General features: G+C 47.5%; 1 protein-coding gene and 1 long non-coding RNA gene across 22 annotated transcripts in view; both read right to left on the bottom strand.

Annotated features, from left to right (window-relative positions):
• Positions 1–21,626, bottom strand: part of CACNA1C (calcium channel, voltage-dependent, L type, alpha 1C subunit) — a 659,923-nt gene that overhangs the window by 422,247 nt on the left and 216,050 nt on the right. The gene's annotated exons all lie outside the window — the stretch shown is intronic.
• LOC105503910 lies at positions 2,772–21,221 on the bottom strand. The gene is made up of 3 exons (XR_001000550.1): positions 21,057–21,221; positions 3,502–3,705; positions 2,772–3,039 (listed from the first exon to the last, which is right to left on the bottom strand). It is a non-coding gene; the product is annotated as an uncharacterized LOC105503910 (long non-coding RNA).

The following is a 21,626-nucleotide window of genomic DNA, read 5'->3' as shown; positions in this document are numbered from 1 at the left end:
AAAGCAGCCTGGATGTCTACCCAGAACGGGCACTTTCAAACGCCGCCATTTGCAAGCCGCCTCTAGCTCTGCTGTCACAGCGAAATCCTGCATCCTCCACTGCAGGGTACTTTTGTGACTATAAAACTATATTTATGCTGAACACAAGACCAAACAAAAGCTCCAGACTCTAACATCTTATTTACAGACATCTCAATTTGAAGTAATTAAAATAGTTGCAAAACTACTAGTTACCTTCCTTTCCTCCCCACCTCTCCTGGTGTCCTGCTCACCAACGAGCAGTTCAGAAAGAGAGTGTGTAGTTCTAAGAAACCACCAGTAGGTGGTGCAGGCAAATCCTGCTGCGGAGGAGGCCCTTGAGAAGCCGGGGGCCCTTGGGCAAATATCCGTCTGGGTTCCATTTTGATGGTTTTGGCTGGTGGTTTGGGATTTTAAGGCCTCCTCATTAAAAGACTGTTCCATTTCCAAATAGCTTTTCTGGCTTAAAAGGAAGGACCTTTTATTGTTTTGTTGTCCTAAGGGTGATCATCCAAGTACCTCCCAGGTGCCAGACACACTAGTAGGTGCTTTACATACTTTCAATCCAGGCAACAACCCTATGACATATTCACCATCACCTCGTATTACAAAGGAGCTAGGACTCAGCAAGTTCTAGTGCCCTGCACACAGAGCTGGAATTGCTAGAACTGGGGATTTGAATCCAGTCTACATAGCTCCAACATCCGTGCTACAAACCCCCTGATTTCACCGTGAAGCCTGCTGATTCAGACAATACATTTGAGTAAGCCAAGGAAGTGCTATCTTAGGGCAGTCAGGACAGCATCCCTAGGTCTCCAACATCCTGAAACGACTGCCAAGGATACCGGGAATTCCATTCCCGGAACACGTCTCAGATCCCTGGGAGACCGACCTCCTCTCCAGAGGTTACCATTCCACGCTCGTAGGAGTCCTTGACTCCTTTTCTCATCTCTAAGACACTGAGTGGAGCAGCCCTGGAGACAGCAGCAGGGATTCTGGGTGGAGCAGCCCTGAGTATATGTCCCTAATAAAGCCAGGCACAAGCTCCTCGGCTCACTGTTCATGGACAGTACAATTAATCACATTCCCACTGCCACCTTCCCACCGGGCCTCGTGGTCATCTTCCAGAGTCTGCCTGGTTAGGAAAGGAAGTCCTTTGACACCGATCATTATTTTCTCCCTAAGAGGGCATTTTCTCTGCCCCCAACCAGCACTAATCCCTCATTCTTATACATATCCTCCAACATATCTGTTCCAAGGTTTCCATTGTGGGACTGCCACCCTGCAGGGCTGCCCAGAGGAAGTCAACACCATTGTCTCTGAAGACATGCCCCTGCCCGGCTGAGCCCAGGGAGGCCCAGAGGACAGTGCCCCAGCACTACCACTTTCCTGATGTCCTTTATCATACCCTGCCCCCAATCCTCAGTTGCCTTGACATCTGCCAAGCAAGGCAGGCACTGGCCAGGAGGCTCTCTCTGATGCTGGCTCTCCACCTGTCCACGCTTACCACCTGTGGACTCCAGTTCTGCCCGGCCAATTAAAACATTACATCTTCAGAGCGAGGGCAGTTGGCCATAAGTGCCCAGGAACTTCCCTTGAATCAGCTTCATTTTTCCAAAGGTGAGGTAAAGTCAAAGAAATACTAATCTGGGAGTCAGAAAAGCAGATTTCCATCCAAACTTTATTACTAAGTAGCTGTGCAATTTTGGACAAGTTCTTTAACTTCTCTCCTTCAGCATCTTCATGTTTAAAGCAGAAGAATTAGGCCAGGTGATCCTCCAAGTGCAAATATTCAGTGATTCTATGTGACTTGACACAAATTTCCTCTTATCAGAAGGGCAACTTGAGCTAAGTGAATGTGAACATGTAAATGGCAAAATAGGAAAGCTGTTCTGACCACTTACGAGCCTAAAAAGTCACTTAAGAACTAGGTGTCCCCAGTGTGCACCCATCAGCACCTTGGACCACTGCCCGTATGGCACTGATATGCTGATCACATAATGCCTTGTTTAACCCATGTTCTCCAGTGGCATACAAGTCTCAGTGAGGGCACTGTGCCTTTAGCTCACCCACCGCTGTATCCCCAGTCCCTAGTACCACCAGCACATTGCAGGCACTCAATAAATATTTATTGCATGAATGAATTTCCACTGTACAAATCTGATTTCCTGACTGTACCAGAGACCAGGCAGCAAGCACACATTTAATAGACTCTGCAGCTCTTCTCTACCCCTTCCCTATAGATTTCCATAGGAAAATGGACTTCTGATGGTTCTAACAGTGAGTTTTGTCCAGCAGGGTTGCCTCTGGAGGTGGCTAGTTTCCCTCCTCCATCTACCCCCTCCCCAGGCAGTGCACCAAATTCAGGATGACCACTGGGCATAGTGCCTCAAAAGCCACATCCGCTCAGCATCCACAATTTGCTGCTGAGCCACGGGCTCTTTTTTCCCACCTGCTCCTTTTTGGCACGTGTCTCGATTCTCATACCCTCCCTCTGTACTGTCTGCACCCCCTGACACTGCAGGAGAGAAGACCCAGCACTTCTCAGGAAGCTTTGGCTCCTGCTGGCTCTGCTAACCACTTGAGGGCACATCTTCCCCATATGGGATGCATTTAGTAGAAAATTAATCAAAGGCATCTGATTTCAATGAAGCCCTAGTTCTTCCAGCATGGTCCGCAGTGCACGAGAGAACCCTCTTAACCTGACCGGCAGCCTGACAGCTTGGCATTTCTGTATCTTTCAAGGCAGGCTAAGTTGGAGAACAGACTTTTAATTAAAATTTACCTTCCTATACATGTGTTGCCCCACTGTTTACGTTGTAATTTTCAGGTGACACATGCATATTAGTGCTACCTTTTGGGTGCTAGCAGTGGCAGCTCTACTGATGAAGGCCACACTAAAGGATCCATTGACTGGGTCTGCCAGAGCCACTGGGTAACTGGCACCCTGCAGCAAGGTGATTAATCTGTATATTCTTCCTCATAGCTGTTGTAGATACAAGCATGGGGCGGTGGGTGGTCCTGAGGGAAAACAGACAGAAGGGAGGCACAGACCCGCCAAGGACACACAATACAAAATGCAAGGCACCTTCTCAGCCCCGCAGCCAAACTGGGTGGAAAGCGCCACTCCCGAAGACCTTGGAAAAACAGACCCCATCAAGGAACACAAACCCAGTAATGGACAAGCTGACTCAGAGGGCAAATGGAGTTGCAAACACCTGTGATGGGGAGAGGCGGAAAAGCACTTTTGGGGTGCAATCAACCTATTCCAGGGCAACTGACTATGCTTTCTAGGTCGCCAGGGCCAGCTGGTTGATTGGTTCTTGAACTGTCTGGGAAGGCAGAATCTGCGCAAGAGCCTCAAACTCCAGAGGAAAGTAAACAGACCATCATCAGGTACTTAGCAGGAAATCCTCACTCCTCAGAGAGATGCTGGCTGGAGAGGGAGGCCGGGTAGGGTAAACGGCAGGCTCTCACACTCACTGCACATTCATGCTCAAGGGGTGGGGGCTGTGGTGCAGGGAGGAAGCTTCAACTGTGCTTCTCCAAAGGACGAGGAAGAGGAAAATAACTGTGTGTCCCTGGGCAGGGCTCGGTTCCCTTTGAGGATGCAGTCATCAGTGGAGGATGCAGTCATCAGTGGAATTCTTGAGGGTCTTCACTCGAACTCAATGATTCACACACAATCTGACCAATGAATAGTTATTGGATGAAAAAAAAAAAAAAAAAAAAATCAATGATCGGAAATCGTTTTCAGCCAGAGCTGTACATTAAAATCACCTGGAGAATGTGAAAAAATTCAGATGCCCAGGCCACATCCGCAGAAATTCTGATTCCTGTGTTCGTAATCATGATTTCCAAAGTGTGGCCCCAGGCCAGCAGCAGGGAGTCACCCGGGAGCTTTTTAGAAATGCAAATTCTCAAACTCCATCCTGGAGCCACTGAAACTCGGAAGTGGGTGCCCAGGAATCTGTGTTTTAACAAATCCTCCAGGTGATTCTCATGCCCACTCAAGTTTGAAAATGAAGGGCCTGGAACACACTGTAGGATCCTCACATTGTTTCTGTTAAATGATCCCAGATGATTCTTCTGTGTGGCCAGGGATGAGAATTACTAACTTAAAGACTCACAGGAGCACTCCCAATGGGACATGGCCTGCTTTCCCCAGAATGACAGAATTGGAGAGAACTTCTCATCAGCCAAGCCCACATCAAGACCACGCAGGCTGAAACTGCTCTTCGGGCACTGATCTCCACTGACCCAACCTTCCTAAAGAGCCACTGAACAAATGAGCAGCCACATTCATTCTCATCCCCTCGTTTCTCTGGAACTGCACCATGTGCAGCCCTGCCTCAAGGGACACTGATCGCTTATCCCGCGACACTCCATGAGACCCGGGTCACGATCACAATCAAGATGAGCAGGAATGACTCAATACTTGCCCGATCCCTCCCCTTGTGAAGGTCAGGCGAGAAGGGTACCCATTCCCAGAAACCCTTCCTCTAGAACATTCCTTAGGAAAAATGGAGAGAAGGGGTTAAAAGTACTGGGAGACCATGAAGGAGGAAAAGCCATAATTTGAGAAACCCAGAAGAGGTCCTAATGGAAAAGAGCCCCTGTCATCTGGGAGCAGGCCCCTGTGGGACCTCCCACATCTGGACCCGGAGGCCCCTACTGTGCCGGGGTCATTGGGACAGTCAGCCAGGCAAGGCACACAGCTTCCAAATTTCTTGCATGACCCCCACCCCCACCCCTGCCCACAACACACAGCCCTCACTTTAGATTTTGTCTCCAGAAAACAAGAATAAAAATCTGCCTAAAATTCCTCTGGGGTTCCAACGTGCTTGGGGCACATGAGTAAGGCAGGGCCACTACCAATTTCCGTCCTGAGGCACATTCTTTTGGGACAGTGAAGAAATCCTTTCTCCTGTCACGAGCATCGCTCAGTAAGAAAAAACATAACAAAGTCGTAAACATGAGTCCCCAATTCACATTTCCCGCTGTCCAGAGGAGGGCTGCTCATGACAGCCTGAGCCCAGGTCCTGTCATTGTTTCTTGTTTGTCTCCTTCCAGCCTAACCTTGTGACTCTGCGGCCAGAGTGCTCTCGAGGGAAGGACTGCACCTCCTGACTCCGCAGCCCCAGCCCTGGGTCCGGCACACAATCCACACTTGATCAACAGGAGCTGCTGAAAGAACCTCACAGACCCGTTCTTCAGCCACCCAGAGAAGCCCTGAAGCCAGAACCACTGCAAAGCAGCTGGGTGCTGAGCCATCAGGCCCGGTTACCCATGACATCTTCCCACAGGGTCCTTACTGTGCAGATCCTGTGGACACTAGCCCTTCCCATCTGGTTTCCTGCCTAAGGCATATTTTCATCTGCTTGTTCCACTTTCAAGTATTATGTTCTAGGAATACCAGCCACTAAGACATCTTCTCAAATTCCTTATTAAAGAACAGGCCAGAGCCTAGGATAATCAAAGTTCTTGTTTCCTACTCCCTTTTAATGCGAACAATGAAACCTGTTTCCCAGGCCTCGGCAAGCTTTGACATTAACTCTAATGGAAGGTCAAACAGGCCAGTCTTGTTTCAAAGCTCTTTGTAAAGAAAGAGGACAACTGAACACAGAACCGGCCAGGTATAAATGACGAGTATTTAGCTCCTGGTAACTCTGTTCATTCTAATATCTCCAGCAGTCATCCATAATTCACATGAGGCAACATCCGTTGAAACAGCTGAGTGAAGACAACAGCAATGGGACTAGGAGACCTTCATTTTTAGTTAGAGTTCAGCCCATGGGAAACATCCCTGGGCCTCAAACTCCCTGACTGTAACATGAGGGCTGGCCTAAAGGAACTCGCCTGAAAAGCTGTGCAGTTTTAAAAATCTCTGTCTTCAGTGGAAAACAGCTGAAATCCCAGAATGACAGAATTGGAGAGAGCTTCTCATCAGCCAAGCCCACATCAAGACCACGCAGGCTGAAACTGCTCTTCCGGCACTGATCTCCACTGACCCAACCTTCCTCCATGGATGTGGAGGAATACCACCATGGATGTGCTATTCCTTGCACATATAACTTAAATTCCTAATAAAACACTCCCTTCCACTCCCCACAAAAAGTCCCTGGGTAGGTGCACACCAGCCTCTCTTGAATGAGCACATTAGCAACAGGTTGAGAAAAAGAGTAGAAATACCATCGGATAAGAACATGGGGTCTGGAGAACAGGGAACAGTGGAAGGGAGCCTAGGAACATAGAAAATAAGTCTCATCTATAACTCTGCTTTGAGTAATTCCAGCTCTGCTCCACAGCAGAGTCCTCTAATTGAAGGTCAACCCATTTGGGATGAGGAGGTGTTTAAGGAGAGTTTCAGAAGAGAGCTCCTAAGTTCCGAAAGCTCCTGGAGTGGTGGTCGGCACATGCTATGGGCAAGGAAGGAAGGCTGCGATTTCCTCCACTACCTGGGCTCTCCCTGCAGCCCTACCTCACCTTCACAAGTGGTTCCGGCCAGTGGTATGTTGTTAAATGTTTTAACAACTGGCTTTTCGGGGAGAGAGGAGGAAAGCTCTGGTTGTAGCATATGCCAGTTTTTGTGGTGTAAATATTCCCACTACTGCCCATTTCCCATTTCAAGCTATCAATGTAATGACACTGAATGCCCAGTGTAAAGGGTTGAGTTCAGCCAGCTCTCATGAGCCCTTCTCACCCACCTGACCCAAGGAAGAGGAAATTCCTGCCAGGTAACACGCAGGGATGGAATGGAGAGACACGGGGTGTTTCTACAGAGGGAGCAAAGTGTGAGTGACAGGCTGCTGTCAGCACTTAGTGGCCCGTCCCTCCTTCCAGAGAGCAGAAGAGATGCCAGGCGCCACTGGAAGCCAACCCAGAATCTGTAGAAAGGCCCTAGCCGGGGTGCCGCTCACTGCAGGGCAGCTCCCACCAGAGGGCAGGCTGGAGAAATGAAAGGAGACACATGGCCCTGGTCCATTCTGTGGCTCCCAGGAAAGGTAACAAGGAGGAGGCTTCAGGCGCTAAGGGAAATGAAGTTTAGGGATCACCACTAGAAGTTAATTATCTTTGCTGCCCCTTGGAGCGGCGGGCATCGCTGCAGACTCAGACTGGAACAAGGCTGAACTGAGAGCAGCCTGCCTGCAGCTTAGGGGCAGAAGTGTCTCGTCCAACTGCCACTCAGTGAGGAAACTGAACAAAGCAGAACCCCACAGAGTGCACAGGCCCGAATTATGGTAAATTACAAAGCAATGATAATCATTCACATGTGTGTGTGTGTCTGCCAGTGTATGCCTCACTTTCACAGACCTTTTTTCTTTTTACTTCTGATCCTGGGAGGCAGACAGAACAGTCAGTTCTCTCCCTAAAGAGTTGACAGCATAGAAGCAGGCAGCGTGCCCGCCTGGAGGGCTGTTCTGCACGGCGCCCGGGTCCTGCTCTGCACCCTCCTCCCCCAGCCCCTCACTGTCTCTTCCTTTCAGTGGCTCTTCTCATTCATTCCATCTTGGCAGCAGCCGCTTGTGTAACTAAAACCGCAAGAAACTTTGTTTGGCTTCGAATTCAGAAGAAATTCCAGTAACTCACTTCCCACTACCTAAAAAAAAAAAAAAAAAAGAATCCAGAGCTCTGCTCTAGAGAATTCAGCTTTTCCCATGGGTAAAATATTCACAAAAAAATGCTCCCTCTCCCCGGCTTACCCCACTCCCCCGCTGAAGCCCCAACATCTGAAAGACATCAGCCCCTCACTCACACAGCCTGGCAGAGTCCCCGGCACTTCCTGAGGGCCAGGGCTGAGCTAGGGGGATGGCAGGTTCCTGTTTCACGGCTGGGGCCAAGCAAGTTAAGAGCTGTTGAAAGATGTGCTTCGCTGGTCTCTCCTCACCCGGGTATACTGTTGATTTTTGTTTTCAGTGGACAAGGAAGCCAGGGATGAGATCTCTGAGCATCCAGCTCCTGGATCTTGGAAAAAGGCATAGCCAAGGCCCTCCTTACTCCTCCCCACCGGCCATATCTAATATCTGCTAACACCCTTGCAAACAGCTTCGGGTCTGCATGAATGAAGAACAAGTAGCTGCTGCTAACTCTGCATGTCCTAGACCCTTTCTATGGAAAGTGGGGCCCAGGATTCGGACAGACGGCAGCATCCTCTGGAAGCTTGTTCCAAATGCATCATCTTGGATCCCCATCCTGGATCTCCTGAATCAGAATTGCATTTTCACAAGATTCCCTGGCACCATCTTTAGACCATGTGCCAATAAACATTTCAGTGTAATAGACACATATTGGGTACCTGCTGTGTACCAGGCACTGTGCTGAGTGCTGAGGTGATAAAATTCTGAAAGTGGAATCCCTACTCCAGTGAGTATACAGGACAGATTGGCTCATGGCAATAATGCCCTGTCCCTGCAGGCTGAGTGTGGACATACAGTAAGGGGTCCATGGTCATCCCTCATGGAGGTGAAGGCTCTAATTTGTCCCAGCCCAACCTTGTGACTTCAGATGCGTCCTACCCTGCATTTTCAGTAGAATTCTGTGGCTGATACTGGTTTGCTACCCAAACTCTCCCCTGAAAAAGGTAAGATACTTTGTCAACCTCCCTTGCAGCCAGTTGTAATCAGTTAACTGGATTGTGTCACTAAGAATAAGGAGAAGTAACCTTGCACCTTGCTACTCAAAATGCAGTTTCCAGCCACACTGACACACTCTGGCAGCTTGATCAAAACACGGAATTTCAGGCTCTACCTAAGATCTACTACATCCAAACCTGTATTTTAATGAGATCCCCAGGGGATCCTTGTGTAGATTAAATTAAGTACTATGCTAGGGACTTGTGGGAAAGACCCTGTTTTATGTAAAAAAGGGGCCAGAGTGTTATTGGCTCCACTCCTTCCTGGTTCCACCTGCCTTGAATGGGGGCATGATGCCTGGAGCCCCACTGACGACCATCTTGCAACCAAAAGGAAATCAACTTGAATATGAAAAGCCAACAGGGTCAGTACAAGGAAGTGGAAAGAGAGGAAGAGCCTTGGTTCTCAGTGGCATCTTGAGCTGCTGAACCAATTCAAAGTCCTTAAGTATCCTGTTACGTGAAGCGGAGAACGTTCCTAACCTACGTGTACTCTTTGTTCTTTACATGAGCACAGGTCTTGAGGCAGCCGATCAAGCCTGAAGAAAGCTAAAGATTCTGCTGAGACCTGCCACAGCCAGACTGCAGGTCTCCCTTTCTCTGGCAGGAGGTAGGTGCGCTGTACCTGACCACTCATTCAGCAGGCACAGGTGGCTCTGATCCCGTGAGCTGTGAGGGAAAAAGTGGTTTTGGTGACCTCCTCCTAAGGTCATCGTCTCAGACAAAGCTTTCCAGGCCTACAGGGGAGCCTGAGTTTTCTTCCGGGTGTTTATTTGGAACTCAGTTTCCATAAAGCTGCTGTTCCTGTCTCACTCCTGTGAGAGGCTCCCTAAGGCTTCCCTACTGAGAGGGAAACCCAGGCACTCAGCCCTGCCTGCCAAGAGTGTGCTAGGGCTGTCTGGTGCCTTTGGGCTCACAGGACTCTCCTTACTTTGGGGATAGGAAAGAAGAGGGAGGAAGCAGGAGAAATTGGATGTATCCTAATCCAACCTCTAAAGTGTCAAGTCCTGCAAAGTCCCCCAAATTCCAGGAATGTCACCCGCTGTGTTCCCCACCTCCAGAATCTCCAACCAGCAGTCTGGCTTTGGGAATGGAAGCTCTGGATTGGTTTTGAAATAATAATCATTATAAAATTAGGTACACCCACCTACGTTCTTCTAAAGGAAGGAAGAGAAGGAATGAGGGAGGGAAGAAGGCAGGCAAATTATGTATGGCAAAAAAAAGAGAAGATTCATAAACACATAGCATAGGAACTATCCAAAATGAAAGACAGAGAAAAAGAATTAAATAAAATGAAAGTGCTGGTGATCTGTTTGACAATGTTAAGCAGCCTAATACATGTGTAATCAGAATTCTCACAGGAATGGGGGGAGAAGCAAAAAAAATTTTTTTTATAAATAATCGCCAGAAATTTACCAATTTTAATTTTAAAAATATAAACCCACAGGTTCCAGAAGCTCAAGGAATGCCAAGCACCAGAAACATGAAAAAAAAAAAAAAAGAATTATACCAAGGCACATCATAATCAAATTCCTCAAAGCAGTGATCAAGAGCAAATGCTAGAAGTAGCCAGGGCATAAAGACACATTTAGGTACAGTGGAACAGACAAGAGTGACAGCAGGTTTCTTATTAGAAACAACACAAGCAAGAAGACGGTGGAATCATAGCTTTACCGTCATGAAAGAAAAAACTATCACCTAAGAATTCTATACTAAGTAAAAATATCCTTCGAAAATAAAACTGAAAAATAAAGACTTCTCTTCAGACACAGAAAAGCTGAAAGATTTTAATCCCAGCAGACTTGCACTACAAGACATGTTAAAGGAAGTCCTTTAGGCAAAAGGAAAATAATATGAGATGGAAGTGTGGGTCTACACAGAGGAATGAAGGGCACCAGAAATGGTACTTACATGGTGAAGTATATATGATTTTCATTTAACAGATCATTGACTGCCTAAACAAAAATAGTAACAATGTATTGTGAGGTTTAGAACAAATGCACAATTAGCATGTATGGCCGCAATGGCATAAAGGCCAGGAAGGGAGCAATCTAAGTGCGCTATTTTGAAGTTCCTGTACTATATGTGAAGTGGTTTAGTAAACTGAAGACAAACTGTGATGATTAAGAATGTATGCTATGAGCCCTACAGCAACTGTTAAAATAACAAAACAATGGATTTTAGCTAATAAGTCAACAGAAGAGATGAAACTGAATCCTTAAAAATACTCAGTTAATCCAAAAGGAGGCAGAAAAAGACAGAAAAGGGAATAAAGGCTATATGGGACTAATAGAAAACAACAGCAAGAGGTTAAACATAAGCATAGCCAGGTATCAATAGCAAACTGGTTGAATATGCCAATTAAGTCAGGCTGAATAAAAAAGCAGGAGCCAACTATCTGCTGCTTACGAGAAATCCACTTTAAATATAAAGACACAAATAGGTTAAAAGTAAAGGAACAGAAAAAGATATGCAGCTGTCCCTCAGTAACTGTAGGGGACTGATTCTAGGACATACCTCCTCCTGCCCCACAGATACCCAAATCGTCAGATGCACACATCCCTTATATAAAATGGTATGATATTTACATATCACCTATGCACATCCCTCCACATACTTTAAATCATCTCTAGACTACTTATAATATCTAATACAATGTAAATGCTATGTAAATAGTTGTGATACTGTATTTTTGATTTGCATTATTTTTGTTACTTTTTTATTTTTATTTTCCAGTGTTTCCAATCTGCACGTGCAGAACCTGAGAATACAAAGGGCCAACTATGCGATACCAACACAATCAAAAGGACACTGGAGTGTCTCTATTCATAGCAGGCAAAGTAAATTTCAGTGCAAAGGCTATCACGAGGGATTAAAAAGGGCTTTTCAAAACAACAAAGGGGTCAAGTCTTCAAGGGCACATAACAATCTTACCTGTTCATGCACCTATTAACAGAGCTTCAAAATAAACGCATGAAGCAAACACTTTTCTTTGGAGAAATAGGCCAACTGATTTTAAAATTCATACGGAAAGGCAGAAGGTCTAGAATAACCAAACAACTATGAAAAAAAACAAAGCCGAAGGGGTAACTAGCACTATCTGATTTCAAGACTTATTATTATAAAGCTATAGTAATCAAAGCAGTGTGGTATTGGTGTAAAAATAGACAAATGGATCAATGGAACTGAACAGATGGTCTAGAAATAGACCGCCACATATATGGAAAATGACTTCCAACAAAGATGAGAGAGAAAAGATGACACAGACTGAGATAAAACATTTGCAAAGCACATATCTGATTTAAAAAAAAACGTATAGCCAGTCAGAATATATAAAGAAACCTCATAATGCAATAATATGAAAATGACCCAAGTATAATGTGTGCAAAAGATATGAACAGATAATTCACCAAAAAGATATATGAATGGCCAATAACCACAGGAAAGATGTTCAATATTGTTAGTCTTCAGGGAAATGCAAATTGAAAACACAATGAGATGCCACTGCATACACATTATAATGACTAAAATTAAAATTAAAAATACTGACCACACCAGGTGTTGGTGAGGCTGTAGAAGGACCGAAACTGTAGAAGGACCATACACTGCTGATGGCAACACAAAATGGCACAACCACTTTGGAAAAGAGTTTGGCAACTTCTTAAAATGCTAAACACACACTACCACATGATGTAACCATTCCACTCCCAGGTATTCACCCAAGAGAAAAGGAAAGCATACATCCATACAAAGCCTTATATACAAATGTTCATAGCTGCTTTATTTAAACAGCTCAAAATTGGAAATAACTCAACAGGTGAATGGATAAACTGTGCTATATCCAGACAATGGAACACAACTAAGCAATAAAAAGGAGTAAGTACATCCAGAGACACGCATAACCTCCAAATAATTATGCTGAATGAAAGAAGGCAGTCAAGAGAGTCCATGCTGTATGATTTCACTGATATAAAACAACAGAAAATATAAACTAATCTATGATGACAGAAAAGAAATAGCCGGGGTAGGGAGGGCTGAGCTACTGGGATTACAAAGGGGCAAAAGGAAACTTTGGGGGTGATAAATATGCTCACCCTCCTGATTGCACTGACGGTCAATGTTGAAACTTTCCAAAGTATACACTTGAAATATGTGCAGTTTGTTACATGCCAATGATACCTCAGATAAGCTGTTTTTAAAAATTCATAGAACAGTAGATGGAATGGGTGAATCTTACCTTCTGTATGAAAATTATACCTAGTCCATAAAAACATCTTTAAAAATAAATGGTAGATATGAAAGCTGGGAGAAAACATCTGGATGTTTGGTGACTCCACCCATTGGTCTATTCCTATGGAATTTAAAATCAGATGACTTCTGTCCCCAGTACAGACCACGAGGACTGAGGTTGGCCCTCACTGCAGGCTTGAGGCCTGTCAGCACCCAGCATGGGTGGCCCGGCCAGCCTCAGTCTCTGCTAAGAGTGGTGCGCTGTGCAAGGCATCTCAGCGTGATGAGACTGCCGGCAGTTTCTCCCTCTAATGCCGCATGCTCAGGGCCCTCTGGTCTGCTTGCTTTATGCAAGTATAACAGGATCAAGTCCAGTAATGAAGTGTTAAGATGCATTAAAGCAGCACCAGAGAAAACAAGTCCATTTTTGGTGAGCGGTTAGGGTGGGAGGGAGATGGGGAGGACAGGAGCCATCTCTTTGTGAGGGAGAGGTGGCAGGAGAGAGGAGGCTTCCTCAGCTCCTTGGGATGTTGCCTGCTTCAGACTCAGAGGTGAAGGACTCAAGCCACATTGAACTGGGACCTTCAAGAGGAATGGTACTGGGGGCCTCCTCTTGGAGATCTTTGCAGCAGCCCTTCAGGGTGGGGTGGACCCTACCGTTGCTGCCTGAAGTCTCCTTAGATTTCTGGGCAGGGCTGAGGGTTTTGAAGGGGGTTTCTTGTTAGAGAGCAACAACTGGGAAATGACTGTGGAGAAGCAAGAAGTGAAGTCCTCTTCCCTACCAGTCCTCAGAGTGGGTGTGTGTGTGTGTCTGTCTGTCTACTAGAAAGAGAGAGAGATGAATTAAACCAGACATTTCCAGGACATGAGTTGCTAGAAATGACTATAAGAAGTAATTGTTAATAACAGTGTTTCCAAGTAATGGCTCACTGGGCCCCTGACCCTGTGTTTCCACACCTTTAAAACAGGGATGATAATAATAACAACAATAATAATAGCTACCTCAAGGGGTATTAAGAGAAGCACCTAACATATGAGAGTGTTATATTAACTGTGAACTGCTATGCAAATGTCAGCTATTAATATTAGTTGAGGACATAGTTCCTGGTAGGAAAGCTCGATGCCATGATCTTTGTGACTTTGCAACCCCTGTGACGTGCAGGGCTGTGGCAGAGGCGCTGGGATTTTCATGCTCTAGGTAGTTTTACGGAGTAGTTAGAGTTTATGTCTGAGACCTTCTCTGGTCTCTCTGGTCCCCGCCCCAGTGATTCAGGCCCCAGCTTCCAGGCTGCCCCAATTCTCACCCTACCCCGCTACCCTACCCTCCGTCATCCTAATGCACCCCAGCTGAACTTGACCTTCCTATGTTTCAAGCATTTCCACAGCGCTCCAAATATTTCCTTAATCAAAAACTATCCTGTTGGGAACCCTATTCTTTTATCAACCTAGTCTCTGCTCTCCATTATTCTGCTAAACACACCCATGCTAATTAAGGTGTAGAAGCTGTTAATGTCTGCACCGATTCATCTGCCCTGGTAATAGAGGCCATAAACATTTCTCACTATACTCCACGGGGCTCTAAAGGTGCTAGCAAGATGCATAAGGGACCTCGTTGGAGAATCAGGAGAAGCTGAACAGGCCAGCTCTGAGTCATCCGTTCTTTCCCATGCACTTGAACCAAAGCATCTCTGCTCTTTTCTGGTCTGTGTTGGGTCATGCGGGAAGAAAGAGTTCTTTGGTAATGAGATGTTTGGTGATCCCTGACTTACTCCAAAGGTAATGCTAAAGGTAGAAATTCTAGGGAGGAAATGGCAGATCTCTCAAATTCCAGCACCTGGGCAGCTGTCTGCTCCAATCCTGAAACCAGCTCAGCCCACTTTTGGACAGACTGCCACAGAGATTCAGGTTCACATCCCAGACCTGGTGCCAACCAAAGTAGTTCTTAAGCACATCTTTGCCTCTGTGTTAAGTCTCAGTTTTTACTCCGACTAACGAAATACAGTGGGCCCTCTGTACCCACAGATTCAACCAGCTTTGGGTCAAAAATATGAGGAAAAAAACTTCATTAAAAAATAATACAAATTAAAAAATAAAACATACCATGTGTAAAATACATAAGATGGTGTAGTATGTGCATATAATCTACATACATATAAGGACATGGACATCCTTGGGTTTTGTATCTGAGAGGGGTCTGGGAATCAGTCTCCCCACAGATACCAAGGGATGACTGTAACTGGGCTCAACGACTTTCCGTCTGGCTCTAAAACTCATGTTTTTTGAGTGCTTGTTGCAGACCACCTTCACCAAAGACCAGAGGGGGCCTGCTGCCCAACATCCAGCCTGGAAGCACTGAGTCCTCCCCACTCTATAGTGCTGGCTCTCTTCTCCCACCTAGGCGTCCGTGCCTTAACAATGGTTTCCTGCTCATCCTGGCCCGACCACAAGAGAAAAGGTCAAATCCAGTCTGAGACCGGCTGTCTTCCCACAGAGAGAAGGGAAAGATCCAGTCGTGTTGTGGGCTGAGACTGGTCAGGCCGCCTCTCTTCCATGACACAGCCTCCATAAGCAGGTGCAGATGGAGGTGGTGGGTCAAAGGTGGGGCTGCATGGGGGTTGCGAGCTGGGGGACAGTGGACAGAGGCTGCATGTGGGATGGAGCAGGGGGCTGGGAGAGAGCTAGGTCACATGCACAGAGCAATGCGGTACAGCTGGCAGGCTCGCCAGACAATCTGTGGGGGCATGAGCCTTCCAGGAAGACACAGACAGCAGGGCTGTCCCCTGTTGGGTGGTGGTGAGGAGTCGGGGTCCACAGACAGGCAGAGACACACAGTCACGCCTCTCCCTCGCCGTTGCCGCACAGAGCCTGACATGAATTGGGCAAAGGACAGAAAGATCACGTTTGCCGGGCTAACGTTGCTGATGATGACTGCTAGCTAGCAGGACAATGATAACACACCAAACACACTGCCGCAACTCATTTTCCAGCAGATCAAAATAAATCAGAAAACAAAACCATCCTGACAGCAGAGAAATGTGGAACCTGTTAAGAGGTAATTACAGTCCTTTCCCCCTTGTTTCACCTTCATCTCTCCCGCCACTGGTGCGGGCATGGAACCCCAGCTGTCACTCTGTCGAGAAGCCCGTGTGCCTGAAGGCTTGTGCAGGGCAGGCCAGGCTGGGAGTGCTGCCACTATGCTTGGCTGCCAGGGACCAACATCTACCGACAGAGACATGTGTCCATCCCTGACACTTGAAGACACTGTCTCATCCCAGCCGGGGCCCCACACCAGCCAGCCTGGCACTCCACCATCTCATGTTCTTTCAAACCCCATCAGTCCCTGCTCTAGACTGTACCCTCAGGCCATACCGTGGAAGAGCCCAGCTCTGGAATCAGACAGCCCTGGGTATGAATCCCAGCTTCACTAATTACAGCCTCCTAGTTAGATGGCCTCGGGCAAAAGACGTGAGTTCCAGGGGCCTCAGTTTCCTCCTGTGAAAACAGGACACGGGAATGCCTAGCTTATGCAGGGACTGTGTGAATTAGGAATCGTGCATGTCAGGTGCCCACTCCCTGGTTTGCTTTCTGAGGGGCTGCTATGCTCACCACCATTGTTCTTTCTCGCAAGTCTCACCAGAGCAGTCACTGGCAGCTGAACACTTTCACTGCAACCCAGTGGCTGCTTAGGAGCCTTCCTGGTTGATGAAGTGTCTCAGGATGTCTCTCCATGGGGCCAAAGGAAACGTTCCCTTTTCCAGACCATGCTTCCCCTATTACCTGAAGGAAGCCCGCCTAGCTCAGAAACAGCAGCAGGTACTCGGAGCTGAACGAATGAAGCACGCGGTGAGTGAAATGAACACACGCAGTGAGAACGACTCAGGAGTGCGCATATCCTCTGAGAGGACACCTGGGCCCCACAACACTTTCTGAGGTAACTGCTGGGCGTCCAGCTCAGAAACGGGCCCCATAAGATGATGGCTTGCTGCCATAAAGGAGGAGGCCATGAAGAGAAGGGCACAAGGCTCTAGATCATCATCAAGCACCCAAGTGGGACCTGCCACTCCTTCAACCCAGGGCTGTCTTTCAACACTAAGGCCAGGATAGCTCCTGGACAGGATGCGGGTGAACAAGCCCTGCCTGCTGGGGGCTGCCAAGCACAGCCCATACCCCTTGCATGGACAGTCAGTCAACAGCCGCCCACCAGGGGCTTGTCGGTCGGGCACACAGCCTGCACACACGTGCTGTCCAGGCATTTGCACTGAGGGAAACAGACAGCCTCCTTGACCCCGTCCCATTCTCCATCCCCTAACCAAGCCCGGGGTCGGAGAGAGGGAGGGGTGACCCTCTCCCTTCCCTGCAGGAGCTCTCCCTATGTTGCCCTTTCAGATTTACAAATGTCTTCTCTTAGCCCACAGGAAATCGTGCAAAGTTCCTTGAACACCCCTCCATCTGTCTGAGCTTTGTTTGCCAAGTTACCCCAAGAAGTCTAGCTTCTTTTTCTGGTTTCACTCTGATTTGATTCCCAGAAAAGGTCATATCCCTCTCCCCATCTCCAAAACCAGCAGCACGTCTCCATGGTGCTGGCCGCCCTGCTGGTCCTAACCCAGCATCCTGGAGGAGCTCCCAGCCCACAGAAGGAACCAGCTCTGGGGGTCCCGTTTCTTCTCCACCAGCCTTATTCTTCTCCTGATGATCCGTGCCTGGGCCCTGGGCTCTCCACTCTGAGCTGTTGATACAGTTGGCCCTTTGCACTCTTGGTGATTCAACCAACCACAGATAGAAAACACTTTTTTAATAAAAATAATATGACAATAAAATCATACAAGTAAATGAAAACAATACATCGTAAGAACTATTTTTATAGCACTTACACCGTATTAGGTAGTATAAGTAACCTGGAGATGATTTAAGGTACACAAGAGGATGTGCAAAGGTTATATGAAAACACTATGCATTTTACGTAAGGGACTTGAGCACCCAAGGATTTTGGTATCCAAGGGGTTGGGGAGTCCTGGAACCAATCACCTGTGGATAATAAGGGACAACTATATTTAGATTGGAAAGGATAAAAATAGTCACCTGTGCAAATAACCTTTAAAAACTAGACTGTGGTTAGGAAGCAAAGATATCACTGGGACCGTCTAACAGGGACAAAATTAAACTGTAATATGTAATACAAGCAGTTTCTTTTTAAGGGCCAACATCAGAGTCTTGTTTGCCTATAAACTGATTTCTTCTAGCTGTGGACTTACTTTATTCTGATCCTGGGCCTATGAACGTGTGTCCAATAGAACGGATAAATGTAATGTAGCACTAGTCATAGAAATTGTCCCTGTTTCAGGGAAAGATCAAGTCCCAGGCAGTGGCGACAGACCTTTTACTGTCATCTCACAGCACAATGCAGAGGAAGCTCCATGTTATGTTACTGATGGGGTGAGAGGAACAAGAAAGCAAATCAACTGACTTGGAGTGACTGCTCTACACAGCCAACCTTCAAACTTCCATGATGCTGGCCCTAGGAATAACTTCTAGGAAGTTCAGCCTTTCTTGTGTTCTTAAGAAATATAGCAAATACACAGGCAAATCTGTAGGTTTTCAGTTTTGGAATATCTGCTGTCTGGCTTCCGGCTCAAGGCGTTGTCAGTAGAGAAAGTAATAGGCTGCTTGGGAGGAGATGACTGATGATACCAGACAGACACCAGCCGGGGAAGCAGGAGGAGGCAGGAGGCAGAGGACGGGGATCCACAGGCATGGGCAAGCCTTCAGGGCAGAACTGGAGCTGGAATCGAAGAATGGATAGGCTTTGGAGGGGAACGTGAGGAAGGAGAGCATTTCAGGCAGGGTAAGGCAGAGGTGAAAACAAGTAGGAGAATGGGGCCCATAAACAGGTTTTCCTGGTGAAGCAGAGGGTTTGTGGCCAGGAATGGACACAGCCAGGCAGCAGATTGTAGACAGGCTTGATTTGGCCTGTATCTCCAGACAAGCAACTCACTGAGGGTTTGTGAGCAAGGCAATAGCTCGATGGAAGAGATGCTTGGGGGACATTGGCAGGTACTGGTCCCGTTGGTGGCCCTACAGATGTTCCATCTCTCCAGAGTCCTAGGAGGATGCTCTGCCCAGAAGAATATGCTTCTTGAAATGAATAAGAGCAAACATTTGCATGGCACATGGCATGCATTAAGCACTGTTTTCTGCACTTGACACACTTTTAAAAAATGTTTTTAGACACAGTCTCACTCTCTCACCCAGGCTGGAGTGCAGTGATGTGATCATAGCTCACTGCAGCCTCAAACTCCCGGGCCCAGGCAATCCTCCTGCCTTAGCCTCCCAAGTAGCTGGGACTACAGGCATGCACCACCATGCTCTAATTTTTTTTTTTTTTTTTGTAGAGATGGGGTTTCCCAGACTGCTGTCGAACTCCTGGGCTCAAGCAATCCTCCTGCCTCAGCCTCCCTAAGTGCTGGCTTTATAGGAGTGAGCCACCACCATGCCTGGCCTTGACACAATTTAAATTGTTTAATCTTCATACCAATTCCCTACCATAGACACTATTTTCATCCCCAGTTTATAGATTAGGGTATCGAGGAACTAAAATGTTACATAACTTATACCCAGCTAGTAAGTGGCAACACCAGGACTTGAACTCAGGCAGTCTGAGCTGGAATGGAAAGAACGAACAGGCTTTGGAGGTACTCAGAATACCTAACTCATTACGCTACGCTGCCTCATGGGGAAGATTCTTCCTGAGTACTTTTCCCAAGGCTCAGGGCAGCCTCCACTTTCTGTTTTACGTCAAAAGGGAAAACACCCGCTCTGGGACTGCACCTTGGACTTAAACCTACAGAAATATTTTCCATTTAGAATGAAACTGGGAAGGAGAAACACAGGAGTGGAAGAGCATCTGCCTTTCACCCCAGTTGGCCCTGGAAGCCATGAACTGGATCCCACACCCCACCCCTCACAGGCCCTTCCAACCCGGCCTGAGCAGTGACAGGTGGCTACTCAATACAGGCTGGAGGTGACAGAGCCTATTGGCCCCAGGACCCTGTGGGACTCAGAAGAGGAAGAGACAGCTGGATGAGAAAGAGCAGTGCCTGCCATTACCCCAAACAGATCCGCGTTGTCCTAGAGAACAAGCCACAGGCCACCAGCCCTCGGCAAAGGGAGTGTCTAGACACCCTTCACCTCTCCTTTCACGCTCACTTCACCCACACCCCCCACCACCACCCAGCCCCTCCAGCCTGGCCAGGGCAGGGAATGGCTGTGTGTGCCAGCACTTGCTAATGCTTTCATGTGCTCTCTCCTCAGGTGGAGTAAGTCTTCACCCAAAAGAAGAAATGGAATAGTGGCAATACAGACACTGTGGCATCAGGATGGAGGTGACACTTAGGACCACGAGCCCTACTTAAGACATTGCATGGCCAAGCTTGAACCAGAAAGGGAATCCGATGACTTTCCACTCCTGCTTCCTCCATCCTGGCCTCCTGGGTTCCTGGCTGGCTGGTGGCATGGCTGTGGGCTCTCACCCTAAAGGGTTCCACCACCACGTCTGGAGTGCTGTGGCCCTCACTCGAGGAGATGACTCGTTTTCTCTCGCTGGAGAACTCAGGCCACTCAGCAAGATGATCACCTTGACCAGTTCAAAAGCCTCAAAACATTGACTTGGTGGGTCACTGAGTACGGCACTCTGGAAAGTGTAACGCACTCCAGGTATAGAGGGGTTGAAGTGATCGAGACAACTGTTCATAAAAGAATCAGGCCCTGCCCTCAAAAACCTGACATTTCACAGAGAAGGAGGGTGTATGGGAGACATTTCAGAATTTCATTACAGCTGGCTCAAGGTAGTTTGCAAGGTAAACACACTAGTCTTGACAACGGAATAATTTGCGAGTCGGTAACAGCTTTTGAAGCTCGCCTTCTCAGGACGAGCCTTCTCGAGTTGGCTAAACAAGGCAAATATTACAAATTAGCTCTGGCTCCCTGCTGGCTCCCCTAGACCCCTTCCACCCTCTGTTCCTGACCCGTGCCCTGGAAGCCTGGCGCCTGGGGACTGCTCGAGGTGCCCGGCTCCCTGGTTCTCCAGCTTCAGATTGGTTTCGCCAATGAGCAGTGTCAATAGGAAACTAGAGACAGGAAGGCAGGGAAGGCAGGGTGTTTTCTTTCCATGTCCCCCTACCTTGGTGCCTTGGTCCTGGCAGTGACAACATCCTTCCATGACTATGGTTTCTCCCTCATGGTCCTCCTCCCGGCTCCAGCTGCCACCAGGCCCCCCAAACAGTATTTTCTCCCCTTCCTCCTCAGGCCTTAAGGTGGTAACAGCTTCCCTCTACGTTTAGCCCTGAGTGCCTCGATATCCGTTGCTGGTCTCCTTACCCCTCTGTGAATATGCCCCTCAGAAAACTCCGTTCCGTTGAACCATCTGTGTGGAATTCTGTTCCCTATTACGATGCCAACCGAACACTGGGTACCCATTCTTTGTCCATAGTCAAGGACAGTTTATACAGAAAACACAAAGCTTCCATGGTTAGAAGCTGGTTCCTGGCTTCCCTGAGCGGCTGTACCCAAACCTGTCCTAAACAGACAATCACCATTCTCGTTTTCCAAATTATCCACAAAGACTGTGCCTCGGTGTTGTCTAGAGGGCTGTGTGTGATTTTGAATTCAGAACCCAGAGGCTCAGAATTCTTCCACCCTAAACCTTCCTTCCTCAGGAACTTCACTGTCACTCCCATCAGTAGAGAAGAGA

The sequence above is a fragment of the Colobus angolensis genome, unplaced genomic scaffold (assembly GCF_000951035.1).
Source record: "Colobus angolensis palliatus isolate OR3802 unplaced genomic scaffold, Cang.pa_1.0 Scaffold89, whole genome shotgun sequence".
Taxonomy (NCBI): Eukaryota; Metazoa; Chordata; class Mammalia; order Primates; family Cercopithecidae; genus Colobus; species Colobus angolensis.
This window is presented reverse-complemented; position numbering and strand designations above follow the sequence as displayed.